The sequence below is a fragment of the Rhopalosiphum maidis genome, chromosome 2, assembly GCF_003676215.2.
Source record: "Rhopalosiphum maidis isolate BTI-1 chromosome 2, ASM367621v3, whole genome shotgun sequence".
NCBI classification, from domain to species: Eukaryota; Metazoa; Arthropoda; class Insecta; order Hemiptera; family Aphididae; genus Rhopalosiphum; species Rhopalosiphum maidis.
In genome coordinates this window covers 66,360,024-66,382,068 of record NC_040878.1, presented here as the reverse complement: position 1 = coordinate 66,382,068, position 22,045 = coordinate 66,360,024, and positions in this window count along the sequence as shown.

The following is a 22,045-nucleotide window of genomic DNA, read 5'->3' as shown; positions in this document are numbered from 1 at the left end:
TATATCTGCAAAAATACATTCGTACAATAAACGTGTTCACTGCAGCCGTAAAATAAAATAATATATTGGTCTGACATATTTTTTCTTAAGAACTTTAATACAACACAATATGTGTAGGTTTGAGAAGTACATAACCACCGCTGCTAAATTCTTATATATAAGCCGTAAACAATAATATTGTAGTATTGCGTCGCGGTATCAACTATGTGTAATATAGATCATCGCAAGTGTACTGCATAGTGCATACCTAAATACCTAATATTATATATAGTAGTAAGTATGAAATTACAAACGGAAGTAAATTATGACTTTTATTAAAAATAAATATTTCTTTATGTAAACAATGAACGTATATATCGTGTATGGCTATACATGATGCGTGCACATTTGCCATCTACAACGAATGTGGCATTACTATATATATTATACTTTTTATTTTGAATTTGTACGAAACATGACTTTTGCGGACATGTAAATTCAGCCACAGCATCATTCTAACTTTTGAAATATCTATTTATATGCAAAATATATTTTTCCGTAAACTGTCTGGTATATATATATATAGTTTTTACACTTATTGAATTGCTTACATGCGCGCACGTAATTTGCATAAAATTGTGTACCTTAGTTATTTACGATATTAATTTATTCATCGTTATTTTATAGGTTTTATTTTATTTTTTTTTTAATACGTTGCTCGTTTTATTTTCCAAGCACATACACACAGCTAATACCAAATTTGTTCCGTGATGAGTTCAAATCGAATTATTCAAATCTGCTATAAAACTGCAGAGGATTACATAATCAATATTAATGATGTCACTGTTTCATTGTCGGGAGTTGAATGCTCCAGAAATGTTTGGTTAACAAAAATGAGGATTTTGCTGAATAATGAATTAATAGTCATTTGTTTCGTTCTATTCTTTTATCGACAAGAATACAAATACCAATGCTGAGTAATGCCGGTAATCTCACATAGCTATAAGTCGTAAACACTATATGTCTTTATCTTAATTTATAGATGTGAAAAGATTTCTTTTAAAACGGAAAATTAAATGATACAACTATAATACGTTATTATAATTTATAAACTTTCAAAACAATTAACGGTCATTAATCTATTTATCTATAAAGTACAACACATAACATACACACGTTTGCTGTATTATATTATGTATTAAAGGTTAATTGAAGAGAACTAACAGTATATCTTTATAAATGTTGTTATTAATTAAAATGGTAAAATAATTGTATGAATTATATTATATCGCTATAGTTTATACTATAATGATCTTGGCGACTGATAATTGCATGCATACAGCTATAATTTAATTACGTGATGGCTATACTAATACACAGTTTTTTTTAAAGCCTTAATAAAGGATCAATTTAAATACTTAAATTAATAATGCGTTACTACTATTTACTAATAGCGATAGTAAAAAAAAAAACATATCAAAGTATAATAAACTATTTTAAGTACTAAAACGTCCAACTTTAAACTTCTTAATAGTATATTATTAAGTAAATCTATATACATTATTAATAAATTAAATTATATACAATTTACGTTTTGCTTATTTATTTATATATATATTTTAAATGTATAATAAATCATTGGTTTAGAAAATATGTATTTAGGCGAAATGCATTAGTTAAATAATTGAATGTAATTAATGGATTAGTTTTCTGGTTTAGCATTTAAAAATTAAAAAAAAACTATATATATATATATACATACAGAGCGTGTAGCAGATAAAACTGACTTTTGGAATCACTTTTGTTTTAATTAATATTTTCAATTTTTTTTCATTATTATTATTATTAAGAGACCCTAGCGCACACGGGTAATTTAATTTTTTTTATGTATTTTTTTAGTACTAAAAATAAAAAAATAAAATTTGGTTTAAATTTTTTTGGATAAATTTAAAATAGCCAATTTGTGAATCGGATTGTAAGAACAATTTTGATGGTAAAAAGATTTATCTAAGTCAAATAGTTTATTTTATCGAATTTTTTGAATCAAATATCAATATTTGTTGATTAAATTAATTTAGAACGTAATACATTTTTAAAAAATATGATTTTTGAGAATTTGCTGACATGAGTATATATTTTTTAAATTATCTACTCATCATATTATAATATAAACAATTTCTGTCAAACGTTTAAGTAGCACCATTTTTTTTTTTTTTTTTATCAAGTCTATCTGTTACACTGTATATATTATATACTACAAAATATGTAAATTGTAATTGATAAAATAATTACTACTATACTGTAATTATACTATAGATCCAGACAATTATAGATAAGTTAAGCTAAGTTAGAGGTTAAGTTTGAACTGTGTTCAACCACGATTTCTTCATAAATATTTTCAGATGATTCCATTAGTTAATACAACAGTGTTCTAAGAAAGTTACATTTCTTATAATATAAAAGAAAAGAAATTATGGACAATCAATAATTAATTCTAATAATATATTATTAAACAGTGGCACCAAATTGAATTTGGAGAGGGGGCAAACATTTTTCTTGTTACCCACCACCTTTTGCACTACAAATAACTACATAGGTAATTTATCAAGACAAATAATGGTACGCTGCATATGTTATTTGTAGGCCAGTTGTTTATCCCTATTTCTTACGGTTTGGTAAATATAATTGTACGTTTATTAGTTATAACTCAGTTTTTTTTTAATACAAACGGACCCACCAAATAAAAAGGCGGTCGTCTCTCTTGGATTACATGTTCGGTACACGTACGCAGATTAGTTCTTACACCGTGAAAAAAAAAATACGTATGTAAGTTAAATGTTCATGCACGTCGGAAGACAGGTACGCACGTAAAAAAAAAAAAAATTACTATTTATTTTATATTTTATATAATGTAATATATAACATTATAAGTTATAGAACCGATGATACTGTCTTAAAAAAAAAAAAATAAATAAAATATCATAATACATTTTATTTTAACATATCTGAACGTAATATTTCAGTAGTACTGATGGAAATCTTACAATATATTCCAATATGCATTATGAGTTGCATGATACGACACGACGTACTCGCAAATTGCGTTGTGCGTGTGTGCAGCCTGTGCCCCTAAGAAATGTCCGACCGAGCCACACACATGACTGTACAGGATACATTGATGTACCCACATGGTCCATACGCCTCCCGCCGTTTATGTTTATTCCGCGCAAAACATATTATGACGATACGACGGGCCAAACGTCGTGGAACGTTCGTGGTGGCTGTGCGCGCTAGCCAACCTCGCGATGTACTTCGGCAATGCGCGTACGCTGGACAGATCTGTAACCGCCTGAAGAGAAACCAAACATAATAATATTATATACCATCGCGGTGGCCGTCGCTATCGCGGCGTCACGGACCCGTAGCGCCCTGTCCGGCGGCTGTCGGCATGCGCGCGAGCCACAACACCGACCCGACAGCGGTGACTGCGGCGACGAAGACGGTACGGCGTGAGTTGATCGGAATAAATAGCGGCGGTCGTGATTGAGTTACGAGAACTCGACAACTAATCGTTGCGTAACGATGCGACCGACTGCTTGATGAACACGCGAAACGTCATAGATAACGCGGTACAGTCGTAGCGAGACTGTGCCGCTATTTGCGTACGACAAATGGGGTAGAAAAGTTGGCGGCCGGCGATGGAACAGCCGGGCAAATACAATAAGACATTGAAACGTACTAAAGCGCTTGACGTCGAGTAAGTTGCCGCGAAGTGGTGGCACACTCGGACAGACGCACGTCATAGTAACGCGCTGGTGTACGGCGTTCACGCGATCGGCGACGCGTAAAAATAATACGTAGACCGATAAGGCAGCGGCCGGCTAAAATCGCGAACGGTATTTTTGCGACCGAACAAAAATGTAATGTCGGTGTCGGGGACGTCTCAACGAGATGTTGTAAAAACAAACAAATATCACGTCAAACGGGATAAAGAGAACACACGACAAATGGTCGTCACGTGTGTTTGACAATGCGGTGACGACGTATAGTTTCGCAACGGCACTGAACGAGATGCACATATATATATTATTATATATATATCACGACTGTGGCCGTGATGACCATACGTATATATATATGATATCGAAATATTGTGGACAGACCACTGACATCGGATTGCCGACTAAACGGGCACAATAATTTGCGTGCACAGCGAACGGAATTATAAACAAACATAACGATCAGGCACTTGTCTCACCGACCAGTAATTCGATTGCGATTGACGCTGATCACCGGAACACTGATTTGTGAAAAATATCCGCTACGGTGGAAACGTATCGATATAATCGAAATATAATAATATGGTACTGCGAATCATCAGGACTGCGTTGTTAATCAGGCTTTTAAGTTAAGTACCAGCAAGTCACAGAGTCAATGGTTGGCCGAATGACGTGCGTATAGTTGACTTCTACTGACATGAGTAGTATAATGATATTACAGAATATAGACGTGTGTCACGGTCAACTTATTCGACAGACTTGAACTACAGGAATACGGCGTCAAATATGATATTTCATGAACCCGAAGTTGATAGTTCTAAAACATACGCCAATTCAGTTTTTTTGGTGAAAAACGTCAAAAAACACGCAGGGGCCGTGGACGGCCGTAGTATAAAAAAAAAATGTCGATAATTTCGGGATTTTTTGCGCGCCAACCGTTCCCGCGACCCGTCTGACGATGCTTGTAGAGTTTCAGAGTCGAAAAATAATTCCTTGGCGGCGAATACTTGCATACGAGTTTTTTTCAAAAAAGTGGTTTTTACCGTACTTAGGTGGTTTAAATTTGGATTTTCCGGATTTTTTTGATATAGACGGCAGCTCCGACGGTCCCTCGAACCGGCTACCACGTTTTTAGAGTCATCGGGTGCACGCTTCCGTCTCAAAAACACGTGAATTTAGTTTTTTTGGTGAAAAACGTCAAAAAACACGCAGGGGCCGTGGGCGGCCGTAGTATAAAAAAAAAATGTCGATAATTTCGGGATTTTTTGCGCGCAAACCGTTCCCGCGACCCGTCTGACGATGCTTGTAGAGTTTCAGAGTCGAAAAATAATTCCTTGGCGGCGAAAACCTGCATACGAGTTTTTTTCAAAAAAGTGGTTTTTACCGTACTTAGGTGGTTTAAATTTGGATTTTCCGGATTTTTTTGATATAGACGGCAGCTCCGACGGTCCCTCGAACCGGCTACCTTGTTTTTAGGGTCATCGGGTGCACGCTTCCGTCTCAAAAACACGTGAATTTAGGTTTTTTGGTGAAAAACGTCAAAAAACACGCAGGGGCCGTGGGCGGCCGAAGTATAAAAAAAAAATGTCGATAATTTCGGGATTTTTTGCGCGCAAACCGTTCCCGCGACCCGTCTGACGATGCTTGTAGAGTTTCAGAGTCGAAAAATAATTCCTTGGCGGCGAAAACCTGCATACGAGTTTTTTTCAAAAAAGTGGTTTTTACCGTACTTAGGTGGTTTAAATTTGGATTTTCCGGATTTTTTTGATATAGACGGCAGCTCCGACGGTCCCTCGAACCGGCTACCCTTGTTTTTAGGGTCATCGGGTGCACGCTTCCGTCTCAAAAACACGTGAATTTAGGTTTTTTGGTGAAAAACGTCAAAAAACACGCAGGGGCCGTGGGCGGCCGTAGTATAAAAAAAAAATGTCGATAATTTCGGGATTTTTTGCGCGCAAACCGTTCCCGCGACCCGTCTGACGATGCTTGTAGAGTTTCAGAGTCGAAAAATAATTCCTTGGCGGCGAAAACTTGCATACGAGTTTTTTTCAAAAAAGTGGTTTTTACCGTACTTAGGTGGTTTAAATTTGGATTTTCCGGATTTTTTTGATATAGACGGCAGCTCCGACGGTCCCTCGAACCGGCTACCATGTTTTTAGAGTCATCGGGTGCACGCTTCCGTCTCAAAAACACGTGAATTTAGTTTTTTTGGTGAAAAACTTCAAAAAACACGCAGGGGCCGTGGGCGGCCGTAGTATAAAAAAAAAATGTCGATAATTTCGGGATTTTTTGCGCGCAAACCGTTCCCGCGACCCGTCTGACGATGCTTGTAGAGTTTCAGAGTCGAAAAATAATTCCTTGGCGGCGAAAACTTGCATACGAGTTTTTTTCAAAAAAGTGGTTTTTACCGTACTTAGGTGGTTTAAATTTGGATTTTCCGGATTTTTTTGATATAGACGGCAGCTCCGACGGTCCCTCGAACCGGCTACCACGTTTTTAGAGTCATCGGGTGCACGCTTCCGTCTCAAAAACACGTGAATTTAGTTTTTTTGGTGAAAAACGTCAAAAAACACGCAGGGGCCGTGGGCGGCCGTAGTATAAAAAAAAAATGTCGATAATTTCGGGATTTTTTGCGCGCAAACCGTTCCCGCGACCCGTCTGACGATGCTTGTAGAGTTTCAGAGTCGAAAAATAATTCCTTGGCGGCGAAAACTTGCATACGAGTTTTTTTCAAAAAAGTGGTTTTTACCGTACTTAGGTGGTTTAAATTTGGATTTTCCGGATTTTTTTGATATAGACGGCAGCTCCGACGGTCCCTCGAACCGGCTACCACGTTTTTAGAGTCATCGGGTGCACGCTTCCGTCTCAAAAACACGTGAATTTAGTTTTTTTGGTGAAAAACGTCAAAAAACACGCAGGGGCCGTGGGCGGCCGTAGTATAAAAAAAAAATGTCGATAATTTCGGGATTTTTTGCGCGCAAACCGTTCCCGCGACCCGTCTGACGATGCTTGTAGAGTTTCAGAGTCGAAAAATAATTCCTTGGCGGCGAAAACTTGCATACGAGTTTTTTTCAAAAAAGTGGTTTTTACCGTACTTAGGTGGTTTAAATTTGGATTTTCCGGATTTTTTTGATATAGACGGCAGCTCCGACGGTCCCTCGAACCGGCTACCACGTTTTTAGAGTCATCGGGTGCACGCTTCCGTCTCAAAAACACGTGAATTTAGTTTTTTTGGTGAAAAACGTCAAAAAACACGCAGGGGCCGTGGGCGGCCGTAGTATAAAAAAAAAATGTCGATAATTTCGGGATTTTTTGCGCGCAAACCGTTCCCGCGACCCGTCTGACGATGCTTGTAGAGTTTCAGAGTCGAAAAATAATTCCTTGGCGGCGAAAACTTGCATACGAGTTTTTTTCAAAAAAGTGGTTTTTACCGTACTTAGGTGGTTTAAATTTGGATTTTCCGGATTTTTTTGATATAGACGGCAGCTCCGACGGTCCCTCGAACCGGCTACCACGTTTTTAGAGTCATCGGGTGCACGCTTCCGTCTCAAAAACACGTGAATTTAGTTTTTTTGGTGAAAAACGTCAAAAAACACGCAGGGGCCGTGGGCGGCCGTAGTATAAAAAAAAAATGTCGATAATTTCGGGATTTTTTGCGCGCCAACCGTTCCCGCGACCCGTCTGACGATGCTTGTAGAGTTTCAGAGTCGAAAAATAATTCCTTGGCGGCGAAAACTTGCATACGAGTTTTTTTCAAAAAAGTGGTTTTTACCGTACTTAGGTGGTTTAAATTTGGATTTTCCGGATTTTTTTGATATAGACGGCAGCTCCGACGGTCCCTCGAACCGGCTACCACGTTTTTAGAGTCATCGGGTGCACGCTTCCGTCTCAAAAACACGTGAATTTAGTTTTTTTGGTGAAAAACGTCAAAAAACACGCAGGGGCCGTGGGCGGCCGTAGTATAAAAAAAAAATGTCGATAATTTCGGGATTTTTTGCGCGCAAACCGTTCCCGCGACCCGTCTGACGATGCTTGTAGAGTTTCAGAGTCGAAAAATAATTCCTTGGCGGCGAAAACTTGCATACGAGTTTTTTTCAAAAAAGTGGTTTTTACCGTACTTAGGTGGTTTAAATTTGGATTTTCCGGATTTTTTTGATATAGACGGCAGCTCCGACGGTCCCTCGAACCGGCTACCACGTTTTTAGAGTCATCGGGTGCACGCTTCCGTCTCAAAAACACGTGAATTTAGTTTTTTTGGTGAAAAACGTCAAAAAACACGCAGGGGCCGTGGGCGGCCGTAGTATAAAAAAAAAATGTCGATAATTTCGGGATTTTTTGCGCGCAAACCGTTCCCGCGACCCGTCTGACGATGCTTGTAGAGTTTCAGAGTCGAAAAATAATTCCTTGGCGGCGAAAACTTGCATACGAGTTTTTTTCAAAAAAGTGGTTTTTACCGTACTTAGGTGGTTTAAATTTGGATTTTCCGGATTTTTTTGATATAGACGGCAGCTCCGACGGTCCCTCGAACCGGCTACCACGTTTTTAGAGTCATCGGGTGCACGCTTCCGTCTCAAAAACACGTGAATTTAGTTTTTTTGGTGAAAAACGTCAAAAAACACGCAGGGGCCGTGGGCGGCCGTAGTATAAAAAAAAAATGTCGATAATTTCGGGATTTTTTGCGCGCAAACCGTTCCCGCGACCCGTCTGACGATGCTTGTAGAGTTTCAGAGTCGAAAAATAATTCCTTGGCGGCGAAAACTTGCATACGAGTTTTTTTCAAAAAAGTGGTTTTTACCGTACTTAGGTGGTTTAAATTTGGATTTTCCGGATTTTTTTGATATAGACGGCAGCTCCGACGGTCCCTCGAACCGGCTACCACGTTTTTAGAGTCATCGGGTGCACGCTTCCGTCTCAAAAACACGTGAATTTAGTTTTTTTGGTGAAAAACGTCAAAAAACACGCAGGGGCCGTGGGCGGCCGTAGTATAAAAAAAAAATGTCGATAATTTCGGGATTTTTTGCGCGCAAACCGTTCCCGCGACCCGTCTGACGATGCTTGTAGAGTTTCAGAGTCGAAAAATAATTCCTTGGCGGCGAAAACTTGCATACGAGTTTTTTTCAAAAAAGTGGTTTTTACCGTACTTAGGTGGTTTAAATTTGGATTTTCCGGATTTTTTTGATATAGACGGCAGCTCCGACGGTCCCTCGAACCGGCTACCACGTTTTTAGAGTCATCGGGTGCACGCTTCCGTCTCAAAAACACGTGAATTTAGTTTTTTTGGTGAAAAACGTCAAAAAACACGCAGGGGCCGTGGGCGGCCGTAGTATAAAAAAAAAATGTCGATAATTTCGGGATTTTTTGCGCGCAAACCGTTCCCGCGACCCGTCTGACGATGCTTGTAGAGTTTCAGAGTCGAAAAATAATTCCTTGGCGGCGAAAACTTGCATACGAGTTTTTTTCAAAAAAGTGGTTTTTACCGTACTTAGGTGGTTTAAATTTGGATTTTCCGGATTTTTTTGATATAGACGGCAGCTCCGACGGTCCCTCGAACCGGCTACCACGTTTTTAGAGTCATCGGGTGCACGCTTCCGTCTCAAAACACGTGAATTTAGTTTTTTTGGTGAAAAACGTCAAAAAACACGCAGGGGCCGTGGGCGGCCGTAGTATAAAAAAAAAATGTCGATAATTTCGGGATTTTTTGCGCGCAAACCGTTCCCGCGACCCGTCTGACGATGCTTGTAGAGTTTCAGAGTCGAAAAATAATTCCTTGGCGGCGAAAACTTGCATACGAGTTTTTTTCAAAAAAGTGGTTTTTACCGTACTTAGGTGGTTTAAATTTGGATTTTCCGGATTTTTTTGATATAGACGGCAGCTCCGACGGTCCCTCGAACCGGCTACCACGTTTTTAGAGTCATCGGGTGCACGCTTCCGTCTCAAAAACACGTGAATTTAGTTTTTTTGGTGAAAAACGTCAAAAAACACGCAGGGGCCGTGGGCGGCCGTAGTATAAAAAAAAAATGTCGATAATTTCGGGATTTTTTGCGCGCAAACCGTTCCCGCGACCCGTCTGACGATGCTTGTAGAGTTTCAGAGTCGAAAAATAATTCCTTGGCGGCGAAAACTTGCATACGAGTTTTTTTCAAAAAAGTGGTTTTTACCGTACTTAGGTGGTTTAAATTTGGATTTTCCGGATTTTTTTGATATAGACGGCAGCTCCGACGGTCCCTCGAACCGGCTACCACGTTTTTAGAGTCATCGGGTGCACGCTTCCGTCTCAAAAACACGTGAATTTAGTTTTTTTGGTGAAAAACGTCAAAAAACACGCAGGGGCCGTGGGCGGCCGTAGTATAAAAAAAAAATGTCGATAATTTCGGGATTTTTTGCGCGCAAACCGTTCCCGCGACCCGTCTGACGATGCTTGTAGAGTTTCAGAGTCGAAAAATAATTCCTTGGCGGCGAAAACTTGCATACGAGTTTTTTTCAAAAAAGTGGTTTTTACCGTACTTAGGTGGTTTAAATTTGGATTTTCCGGATTTTTTTGATATAGACGGCAGCTCCGACGGTCCCTCGAACCGGCTACCACGTTTTTAGAGTCATCGGGTGCACGCTTCCGTCTCAAAACACGTGAATTTAGTTTTTTTGGTGAAAAACGTCAAAAAACACGCAGGGGCCGTGGGCGGCCGTAGTATAAAAAAAAAATGTCGATAATTTCGGGATTTTTTGCGCGCAAACCGTTCCCGCGACCCGTCTGACGATGCTTGTAGAGTTTCAGAGTCGAAAAATAATTCCTTGGCGGCGAAAACTTGCATACGAGTTTTTTTCAAAAAAGTGGTTTTTACCGTACTTAGGTGGTTTAAATTTGGATTTTCCGGATTTTTTTGATATAGACGGCAGCTCCGACGGTCCCTCGAACCGGCTACCACGTTTTTAGAGTCATCGGGTGCACGCTTCCGTCTCAAAAACACGTGAATTTAGTTTTTTTGGTGAAAAACGTCAAAAAACACGCAGGGGCCGTGGGCGGCCGTAGTATAAAAAAAAAATGTCGATAATTTCGGGATTTTTTGCGCGCAAACCGTTCCCGCGACCCGTCTGACGATGCTTGTAGAGTTTCAGAGTCGAAAAATAATTCCTTGGCGGCGAAAACTTGCATACGAGTTTTTTTCAAAAAAGTGGTTTTTACCGTACTTAGGTGGTTTAAATTTGGATTTTCCGGATTTTTTTGATATAGACGGCAGCTCCGACGGTCCCTCGAACCGGCTACCACGTTTTTAGAGTCATCGGGTGCACGCTTCCGTCTCAAAACATCGTGAATTTAGTTTTTTTGGTGAAAAACGTCAAAAAACACGCAGGGGCCGTGGGCGGCCGTAGTATAAAAAAAAATGTCGATAATTTCGGGATTTTTTGCGCGCAAACCGTTCCCGCGACCCGTCTGACGATGCTTGTAGAGTTTCAGAGTCGAAAAATAATTCCTTGGCGGCGAAAACTTGCATACGAGTTTTTTTCAAAAAAGTGGTTTTTACCGTACTTAGGTGGTTTAAATTTGGATTTTCCGGATTTTTTTGATATAGACGGCAGCTCCGACGGTCCCTCGAACCGGCTACCACGTTTTTAGAGTCATCGGGTGCACGCTTCCGTCTCAAAAACACGTGAATTTAGTTTTTTTGGTGAAAAACGTCAAAAAACACGCAGGGGCCGTGGGCGGCCGTAGTATAAAAAAAAAATGTCGATAATTTCGGGATTTTTTGCGCGCAAACCGTTCCCGCGACCCGTCTGACGATGCTTGTAGAGTTTCAGAGTCGAAAAATAATTCCTTGGCGGCGAAAACTTGCATACGAGTTTTTTTCAAAAAAGTGGTTTTTACCGTACTTAGGTGGTTTAAATTTGGATTTTCCGGATTTTTTTGATATAGACGGCAGCTCCGACGGTCCCTCGAACCGGCTACCACGTTTTTAGAGTCATCGGGTGCACGCTTCCGTCTCAAATATCTTGAATTTAGTTTTTTTGGTGAAAAACGTCAAAAAACACGCAGGGGCCGTGGGCGGCCGTAGTATAAAAAAAAAATGTCGATAATTTCGGGATTTTTTGCGCGCAAACCGTTCCCGCGACCCGTCTGACGATGCTTGTAGAGTTTCAGAGTCGAAAAATAATTCCTTGGCGGCGAAAACTTGCATACGAGTTTTTTTCAAAAAAGTGGTTTTTACCGTACTTAGGTGGTTTAAATTTGGATTTTCCGGATTTTTTTGATATAGACGGCAGCTCCGACGGTCCCTCGAACCGGCTACCACGTTTTTAGAGTCATCGGGTGCACGCTTCCGTCTCAAAAACACGTGAATTTAGTTTTTTTGGTGAAAAACGTCAAAAAACACGCAGGGGCCGTGGGCGGCCGTAGTATAAAAAAAAAATGTCGATAATTTCGGGATTTTTTGCGCGCAAACCGTTCCCGCGACCCGTCTGACGATGCTTGTAGAGTTTCAGAGTCGAAAAATAATTCCTTGGCGGCGAAAACTTGCATACGAGTTTTTTTCAAAAAAGTGGTTTTTACCGTACTTAGGTGGTTTAAATTTGGATTTTCCGGATTTTTTTGATATAGACGGCAGCTCCGACGGTCCCTCGAACCGGCTACCACGTTTTTAGAGTCATCGGGTGCACGCTTCCGTCTCAAAACACGTGAATTTAGTTTTTTTGGTGAAAAACGTCAAAAAACACGCAGGGGCCGTGGGCGGCCGTAGTATAAAAAAAAAATGTCGATAATTTCGGGATTTTTTGCGCGCAAACCGTTCCCGCGACCCGTCTGACGATGCTTGTAGAGTTTCAGAGTCGAAAAATAATTCCTTGGCGGCGAAAACTTGCATACGAGTTTTTTTCAAAAAAGTGGTTTTTACCGTACTTAGGTGGTTTAAATTTGGATTTTCCGGATTTTTTTGATATAGACGGCAGCTCCGACGGTCCCTCGAACCGGCTACCACGTTTTTAGAGTCATCGGGTGCACGCTTCCGTCTCAAAAACACGTGAATTTAGTTTTTTTGGTGAAAAACGTCAAAAAACACGCAGGGGCCGTGGGCGGCCGTAGTATAAAAAAAAAATGTCGATAATTTCGGGATTTTTTGCGCGCAAACCGTTCCCGCGACCCGTCTGACGATGCTTGTAGAGTTTCAGAGTCGAAAAATAATTCCTTGGCGGCGAAAACTTGCATACGAGTTTTTTTCAAAAAAGTGGTTTTTACCGTACTTAGGTGGTTTAAATTTGGATTTTCCGGATTTTTTTGATATAGACGGCAGCTCCGACGGTCCCTCGAACCGGCTACCACGTTTTTAGAGTCATCGGGTGCACGCTTCCGTCTCAAAATATCTTGAATTTAGTTTTTTTGGTGAAAAACGTCAAAAAACACGCAGGGGCCGTGGGCGGCCGTAGTATAAAAAAAAAATGTCGATAATTTCGGGATTTTTTGCGCGCAAACCGTTCCCGCGACCCGTCTGACGATGCTTGTAGAGTTTCAGAGTCGAAAAATAATTCCTTGGCGGCGAAAACTTGCATACGAGTTTTTTTCAAAAAAGTGGTTTTTACCGTACTTAGGTGGTTTAAATTTGGATTTTCCGGATTTTTTTGATATAGACGGCAGCTCCGACGGTCCCTCGAACCGGCTACCACGTTTTTAGAGTCATCGGGTGCACGCTTCCGTCTCAAAAACACGTGAATTTAGTTTTTTTGGTGAAAAACGTCAAAAAACACGCAGGGGCCGTGGGCGGCCGTAGTATAAAAAAAAAATGTCGATAATTTCGGGATTTTTTGCGCGCAAACCGTTCCCGCGACCCGTCTGACGATGCTTGTAGAGTTTCAGAGTCGAAAAATAATTCCTTGGCGGCGAAAACTTGCATACGAGTTTTTTTCAAAAAAGTGGTTTTTACCGTACTTAGGTGGTTTAAATTTGGATTTTCCGGATTTTTTTGATATAGACGGCAGCTCCGACGGTCCCTCGAACCGGCTACCACGTTTTTAGAGTCATCGGGTGCACGCTTCCGTCTCAAAAACACGTGAATTTAGTTTTTTTGGTGAAAAACGTCAAAAAACACGCAGGGGCCGTGGGCGGCCGTAGTATAAAAAAAAAATGTCGATAATTTCGGGATTTTTTGCGCGCAAACCGTTCCCGCGACCCGTCTGACGATGCTTGTAGAGTTTCAGAGTCGAAAAATAATTCCTTGGCGGCGAAAACTTGCATACGAGTTTTTTTCAAAAAAGTGGTTTTTACCGTACTTAGGTGGTTTAAATTTGGATTTTCCGGATTTTTTTGATATAGACGGCAGCTCCGACGGTCCCTCGAACCGGCTACCACGTTTTTAGAGTCATCGGGTGCACGCTTCCGTCTCAAAAACACGTGAATTTAGTTTTTTTGGTGAAAAACGTCAAAAAACACGCAGGGGCCGTGGGCGGCCGTAGTATAAAAAAAAAATGTCGATAATTTCGGGATTTTTTGCGCGCAAACCGTTCCCGCGACCCGTCTGACGATGCTTGTAGAGTTTCAGAGTCGAAAAATAATTCCTTGGCGGCGAAAACTTGCATACGAGTTTTTTTCAAAAAAGTGGTTTTTACCGTACTTAGGTGGTTTAAATTTGGATTTTCCGGATTTTTTTGATATAGACGGCAGCTCCGACGGTCCCTCGAACCGGCTACCACGTTTTTAGAGTCATCGGGTGCACGCTTCCGTCTCAAATATCTTGAATTTAGTTTTTTTGGTGAAAAACGTCAAAAAACACGCAGGGGCCGTGGGCGGCCGTAGTATAAAAAAAAAATGTCGATAATTTCGGGATTTTTTGCGCGCAAACCGTTCCCGCGACCCGTCTGACGATGCTTGTAGAGTTTCAGAGTCGAAAAATAATTCCTTGGCGGCGAAAACTTGCATACGAGTTTTTTTCAAAAAAGTGGTTTTTACCGTACTTAGGTGGTTTAAATTTGGATTTTCCGGATTTTTTTGATATAGACGGCAGCTCCGACGGTCCCTCGAACCGGCTACCACGTTTTTAGAGTCATCGGGTGCACGCTTCCGTCTCAAAAACACGTGAATTTAGTTTTTTTGGTGAAAAACGTCAAAAAACACGCAGGGGCCGTGGGCGGCCGTAGTATAAAAAAAAAATGTCGATAATTTCGGGATTTTTTGCGCGCAAACCGTTCCCGCGACCCGTCTGACGATGCTTGTAGAGTTTCAGAGTCGAAAAATAATTCCTTGGCGGCGAAAACTTGCATACGAGTTTTTTTCAAAAAAGTGGTTTTTACCGTACTTAGGTGGTTTAAATTTGGATTTTCCGGATTTTTTTGATATAGACGGCAGCTCCGACGGTCCCTCGAACCGGCTACCACGTTTTTAGAGTCATCGGGTGCACGCTTCCGTCTCAAAAACACGTGAATTTAGTTTTTTTGGTGAAAAACGTCAAAAAACACGCAGGGGCCGTGGGCGGCCGTAGTATAAAAAAAAAATGTCGATAATTTCGGGATTTTTTGCGCGCAAACCGTTCCCGCGACCCGTCTGACGATGCTTGTAGAGTTTCAGAGTCGAAAAATAATTCCTTGGCGGCGAAAACTTGCATACGAGTTTTTTTCAAAAAAGTGGTTTTTACCGTACTTAGGTGGTTTAAATTTGGATTTTCCGGATTTTTTTGATATAGACGGCAGCTCCGACGGTCCCTCGAACCGGCTACCACGTTTTTAGAGTCATCGGGTGCACGCTTCCGTCTCAAAAACACGTGAATTTAGTTTTTTTGGTGAAAAACGTCAAAAAACACGCAGGGGCCGTGGGCGGCCGTAGTATAAAAAAAAAATGTCGATAATTTCGGGATTTTTTGCGCGCAAACCGTTCCCGCGACCCGTCTGACGATGCTTGTAGAGTTTCAGAGTCGAAAAATAATTCCTTGGCGGCGAAAACTTGCATACGAGTTTTTTTCAAAAAAGTGGTTTTTACCGTACTTAGGTGGTTTAAATTTGGATTTTCCGGATTTTTTTGATATAGACGGCAGCTCCGACGGTCCCTCGAACCGGCTACCACGTTTTTAGAGTCATCGGGTGCACGCTTCCGTCTCAAAAATCGTGAATTTAGTTTTTTTGGTGAAAAACGTCAAAAAACACGCAGGGGCCGTGGGCGGCCGTAGTATAAAAAAAAATGTCGATAATTTCGGGATTTTTTGCGCGCAAACCGTTCCCGCGACCCGTCTGACGATGCTTGTAGAGTTTCAGAGTCGAAAAATAATTCCTTGGCGGCGAAAACTTGCATACGAGTTTTTTTCAAAAAAGTGGTTTTTACCGTACTTAGGTGGTTTAAATTTGGATTTTCCGGATTTTTTTGATATAGACGGCAGCTCCGACGGTCCCTCGAACCGGCTACCACGTTTTTAGAGTCATCGGGTGCACGCTTCCGTCTCAAAAACACGTGAATTTAGTTTTTTTGGTGAAAAACGTCAAAAAACACGCAGGGGCCGTGGGCGGCCGTAGTATAAAAAAAAAATGTCGATAATTTCGGGATTTTTTGCGCGCAAACCGTTCCCGCGACCCGTCTGACGATGCTTGTAGAGTTTCAGAGTCGAAAAATAATTCCTTGGCGGCGAAAACTTGCATACGAGTTTTTTTCAAAAAAGTGGTTTTTACCGTACTTAGGTGGTTTAAATTTGGATTTTCCGGATTTTTTTGATATAGACGGCAGCTCCGACGGTCCCTCGAACCGGCTACCACGTTTTTAGAGTCATCGGGTGCACGCTTCCGTCTCAAAAACACGTGAATTTAGTTTTTTTGGTGAAAAACGTCAAAAAACACGCAGGGGCCGTGGGCGGCCGTAGTATAAAAAAAAAATGTCGATAATTTCGGGATTTTTTGCGCGCAAACCGTTCCCGCGACCCGTCTGACGATGCTTGTAGAGTTTCAGAGTCGAAAAATAATTCCTTGGCGGCGAAAACTTGCATACGAGTTTTTTTCAAAAAAGTGGTTTTTACCGTACTTAGGTGGTTTAAATTTGGATTTTCCGGATTTTTTTGATATAGACGGCAGCTCCGACGGTCCCTCGAACCGGCTACCACGTTTTTAGAGTCATCGGGTGCACGCTTCCGTCTCAAAAACACGTGAATTTAGTTTTTTTGGTGAAAAACGTCAAAAAACACGCAGGGGCCGTGGGCGGCCGTAGTATAAAAAAAAAATGTCGATAATTTCGGGATTTTTTGCGCGCAAACCGTTCCCGCGACCCGTCTGACGATGCTTGTAGAGTTTCAGAGTCGAAAAATAATTCCTTGGCGGCGAAAACTTGCATACGAGTTTTTTTCAAAAAAGTGGTTTTTACCGTACTTAGGTGGTTTAAATTTGGATTTTCCGGATTTTTTTGATATAGACGGCAGCTCCGACGGTCCCTCGAACCGGCTACCACGTTTTTAGAGTCATCGGGTGCACGCTTCCGTCTCAAAAACACGTGAATTTAGTTTTTTTGGTGAAAAACGTCAAAAAACACGCAGGGGCCGTGGGCGGCCGTAGTATAAAAAAAAAATGTCGATAATTTCGGGATTTTTTGCGCGCAAACCGTTCCCGCGACCCGTCTGACGATGCTTGTAGAGTTTCAGAGTCGAAAAATAATTCCTTGGCGGCGAAAACTTGCATACGAGTTTTTTTCAAAAAAGTGGTTTTTACCGTACTTAGGTGGTTTAAATTTGGATTTTCCGGATTTTTTTGATATAGACGGCAGCTCCGACGGTCCCTCGAACCGGCTACCACGTTTTTAGAGTCATCGGGTGCACGCTTCCGTCTCAAATATCTTGAATTTAGTTTTTTTGGTGAAAAACGTCAAAAAACACGCAGGGGCCGTGGGCGGCCGTAGTATAAAAAAAAAATGTCGATAATTTCGGGATTTTTTGCGCGCAAACCGTTCCCGCGACCCGTCTGACGATGCTTGTAGAGTTTCAGAGTCGAAAAATAATTCCTTGGCGGCGAAAACTTGCATACGAGTTTTTTTCAAAAAAGTGGTTTTTACCGTACTTAGGTGGTTTAAATTTGGATTTTCCGGATTTTTTTGATATAGACGGCAGCTCCGACGGTCCCTCGAACCGGCTACCACGTTTTTAGAGTCATCGGGTGCACGCTTCCGTCTCAAAAACACGTGAATTTAGTTTTTTTGGTGAAAAACGTCAAAAAACACGCAGGGGCCGTGGGCGGCCGTAGTATAAAAAAAAATGTCGATAATTTCGGGATTTTTTGCGCGCAAACCGTTCCCGCGACCCGTCTGACGATGCTTGTAGAGTTTCAGAGTCGAAAAATAATTCCTTGGCGGCGAAAACTTGCATACGAGTTTTTTTCAAAAAAGTGGTTTTTACCGTACTTAGGTGGTTTAAATTTGGATTTTCCGGATTTTTTTGATATAGACGGCAGCTCCGACGGTCCCTCGAACCGGCTACCACGTTTTTAGAGTCATCGGGTGCACGCTTCCGTCTCAAAAACACGTGAATTTAGTTTTTTTGGTGAAAAACGTCAAAAAACACGCAGGGGCCGTGGGCGGCCGTAGTATAAAAAAAAAATGTCGATAATTTCGGGATTTTTTGCGCGCAAACCGTTCCCGCGACCCGTCTGACGATGCTTGTAGAGTTTCAGAGTCGAAAAATAATTCCTTGGCGGCGAAAACTTGCATACGAGTTTTTTTCAAAAAAGTGGTTTTTACCGTACTTAGGTGGTTTAAATTTGGATTTTCCGGATTTTTTTGATATAGACGGCAGCTCCGACGGTCCCTCGAACCGGCTACCACGTTTTTAGAGTCATCGGGTGCACGCTTCCGTCTCAAAAACACGTGAATTTAGTTTTTTTGGTGAAAAACGTCAAAAAACACGCAGGGGCCGTGGGCGGCCGTAGTATAAAAAAAAAATGTCGATAATTTCGGGATTTTTTGCGCGCAAACCGTTCCCGCGACCCGTCTGACGATGCTTGTAGAGTTTCAGAGTCGAAAAATAATTCCTTGGCGGCGAAAACTTGCATACGAGTTTTTTTCAAAAAAGTGGTTTTTACCGTACTTAGGTGGTTTAAATTTGGATTTTCCGGATTTTTTTGATATAGACGGCAGCTCCGACGGTCCCTCGAACCGGCTACCACGTTTTTAGAGTCATCGGGTGCACGCTTCCGTCTCAAAAACACGTGAATTTAGTTTTTTTGGTGAAAAACGTCAAAAAACACGCAGGGGCCGTGGGCGGCCGTAGTATAAAAAAAAAATGTCGATAATTTCGGGATTTTTTGCGCGCAAACCGTTCCCGCGACCCGTCTGACGATGCTTGTAGAGTTTCAGAGTCGAAAAATAATTCCTTGGCGGCGAAAACTTGCATACGAGTTTTTTTCAAAAAAGTGGTTTTTACCGTACTTAGGTGGTTTAAATTTGGATTTTCCGGATTTTTTTGATATAGACGGCAGCTCCGACGGTCCCTCGAACCGGCTACCACGTTTTTAGAGTCATCGGGTGCACGCTTCCGTCTCAAATATCTTGAATTTAGTTTTTTTGGTGAAAAACGTCAAAAAACACGCAGGGGCCGTGGGCGGCCGTAGTATAAAAAAAAAATGTCGATAATTTCGGGATTTTTTGCGCGCAAACCGTTCCCGCGACCCGTCTGACGATGCTTGTAGAGTTTCAGAGTCGAAAAATAATTCCTTGGCGGCGAAAACTTGCATACGAGTTTTTTTCAAAAAAGTGGTTTTTACCGTACTTAGGTGGTTTAAATTTGGATTTTCCGGATTTTTTTGATATAGACGGCAGCTCCGACGGTCCCTCGAACCGGCTACCACGTTTTTAGAGTCATCGGGTGCACGCTTCCGTCTCAAAAACACGTGAATTTAGTTTTTTTGGTGAAAAACGTCAAAAAACACGCAGGGGCCGTGGGCGGCCGTAGTATAAAAAAAAAATGTCGATAATTTCGGGATTTTTTGCGCGCAAACCGTTCCCGCGACCCGTCTGACGATGCTTGTAGAGTTTCAGAGTCGAAAAATAATTCCTTGGCGGCGAAAACTTGCATACGAGTTTTTTTCAAAAAAGTGGTTTTTACCGTACTTAGGTGGTTTAAATTTGGATTTTCCGGATTTTTTTGATATAGACGGCAGCTCCGACGGTCCCTCGAACCGGCTACCACGTTTTTAGAGTCATCGGGTGCACGCTTCCGTCTCAAATATCTTGAATTTAGTTTTTTTGGTGAAAAACGTCAAAAAACACGCAGGGGCCGTGGGCGGCCGTAGTATAAAAAAAAAATGTCGATAATTTCGGGATTTTTTGCGCGCAAACCGTTCCCGCGACCCGTCTGACGATGCTTGTAGAGTTTCAGAGTCGAAAAATAATTCCTTGGCGGCGAAAACTTGCATACGAGTTTTTTTCAAAAAAGTGGTTTTTACCGTACTTAGGTGGTTTAAATTTGGATTTTCCGGATTTTTTTGATATAGACGGCAGCTCCGACGGTCCCTCGAACCGGCTACCACGTTTTTAGAGTCATCGGGTGCACGCTTCCGTCTCAAAAACACGTGAATTTAGTTTTTTTGGTGAAAAACGTCAAAAAACACGCAGGGGCCGTGGGCGGCCGTAGTATAAAAAAAAATGTCGATAATTTCGAGATTTTTTGCGCGCAAACCGTTCCCGCGACCCGTCTGACGATGCTTGTAGAGTTTCAGAGTCGAAAAATAATTCCTTGGCGGCGAAAACTTGCATACGAGTTTTTTTCAAAAAAGTGGTTTTTACCGTACTTAGGTGGTTTAAATTTGGATTTTCCGGATTTTTTTGATATAGACGGCAGCTCCGACGGTCCCTCGAACCGGCTACCACGTTTTTAGAGTCATCGGGTGCACGCTTCCGTCTCAAAAACACGTGAATTTAGTTTTTTTGGTGAAAAACGTCAAAAAACACGCAGGGGCCGTGGGCGGCCGTAGTATAAAAAAAAAATGTCGATAATTTCGGGATTTTTTGCGCGCAAACCGTTCCCGCGACCCGTCTGACGATGCTTGTAGAGTTTCAGAGTCGAAAAATAATTCCTTGGCGGCGAAAACTTGCATACGAGTTTTTTTCAAAAAAGTGGTTTTTACCGTACTTAGGTGGTTTAAATTTGGATTTTCCGGATTTTTTTGATATAGACGGCAGCTCCGACGGTCCCTCGAACCGGCTACCACGTTTTTAGAGTCTTCGGGTGCACGCTTCCGTCTCAAATATCTTGAATTTAGTTTTTTTGGTGAAAAACGTCAAAAAACACGCAGGGGCCGTGGGCGGCCGTAGTATAAAAAAAAAATGTCGATAATTTCGGGATTTTTTGCGCGCAAACCGTTCCCGCGACCCGTCTGACGATGCTTGTAGAGTTTCAGAGTCGAAAAATAATTCCTTGGCGGCGAAAACTTGCATACGAGTTTTTTTCAAAAAAGTGGTTTTTACCGTACTTAGGTGGTTTAAATTTGGATTTTCCGGATTTTTTTGATATAGACGGCAGCTCCGACGGTCCCTCGAACCGGCTACCACGTTTTTAGAGTCATCGGGTGCACGCTTCCGTCTCAAAAACACGTGAATTTAGTTTTTTTGGTGAAAAACGTCAAAAAACACGCAGGGGCCGTGGGCGGCCGTAGTATAAAAAAAAAATGTCGATAATTTCGGGATTTTTTGCGCGCAAACCGTTCCCGCGACCCGTCTGACGATGCTTGTAGAGTTTCAGAGTCGAAAAATAATTCCTTGGCGGCGAAAACTTGCATACGAGTTTTTTTCAAAAAAGTGGTTTTTACCGTACTTAGGTGGTTTAAATTTGGATTTTCCGGATTTTTTTGATATAGACGGCAGCTCCGACGGTCCCTCGAACCGGCTACCACGTTTTTAGAGTCATCGGGTGCACGCTTCCGTCTCAAAAACACGTGAATTTAGTTTTTTTGGTGAAAAACGTCAAAAAACACGCAGGGGCCGTGGGCGGCCGTAGTATAAAAAAAAAATGTCGATAATTTCGGGATTTTTTGCGCGCAAACCGTTCCCGCGACCCGTCTGACGATGCTTGTAGAGTTTCAGAGTCGAAAAATAATTCCTTGGCGGCGAAAACTTGCATACGAGTTTTTTTCAAAAAAGTGGTTTTTACCGTACTTAGGTGGTTTAAATTTGGATTTTCCGGATTTTTTTGATATAGACGGCAGCTCCGACGGTCCCTCGAACCGGCTACCACGTTTTTAGAGTCATCGGGTGCACGCTTCCGTCTCAAAAACACGTGAATTTAGTTTTTTTGGTGAAAAACGTCAAAAAACACGCAGGGGCCGTGGGCGGCCGTAGTATAAAAAAAAATGTCGAT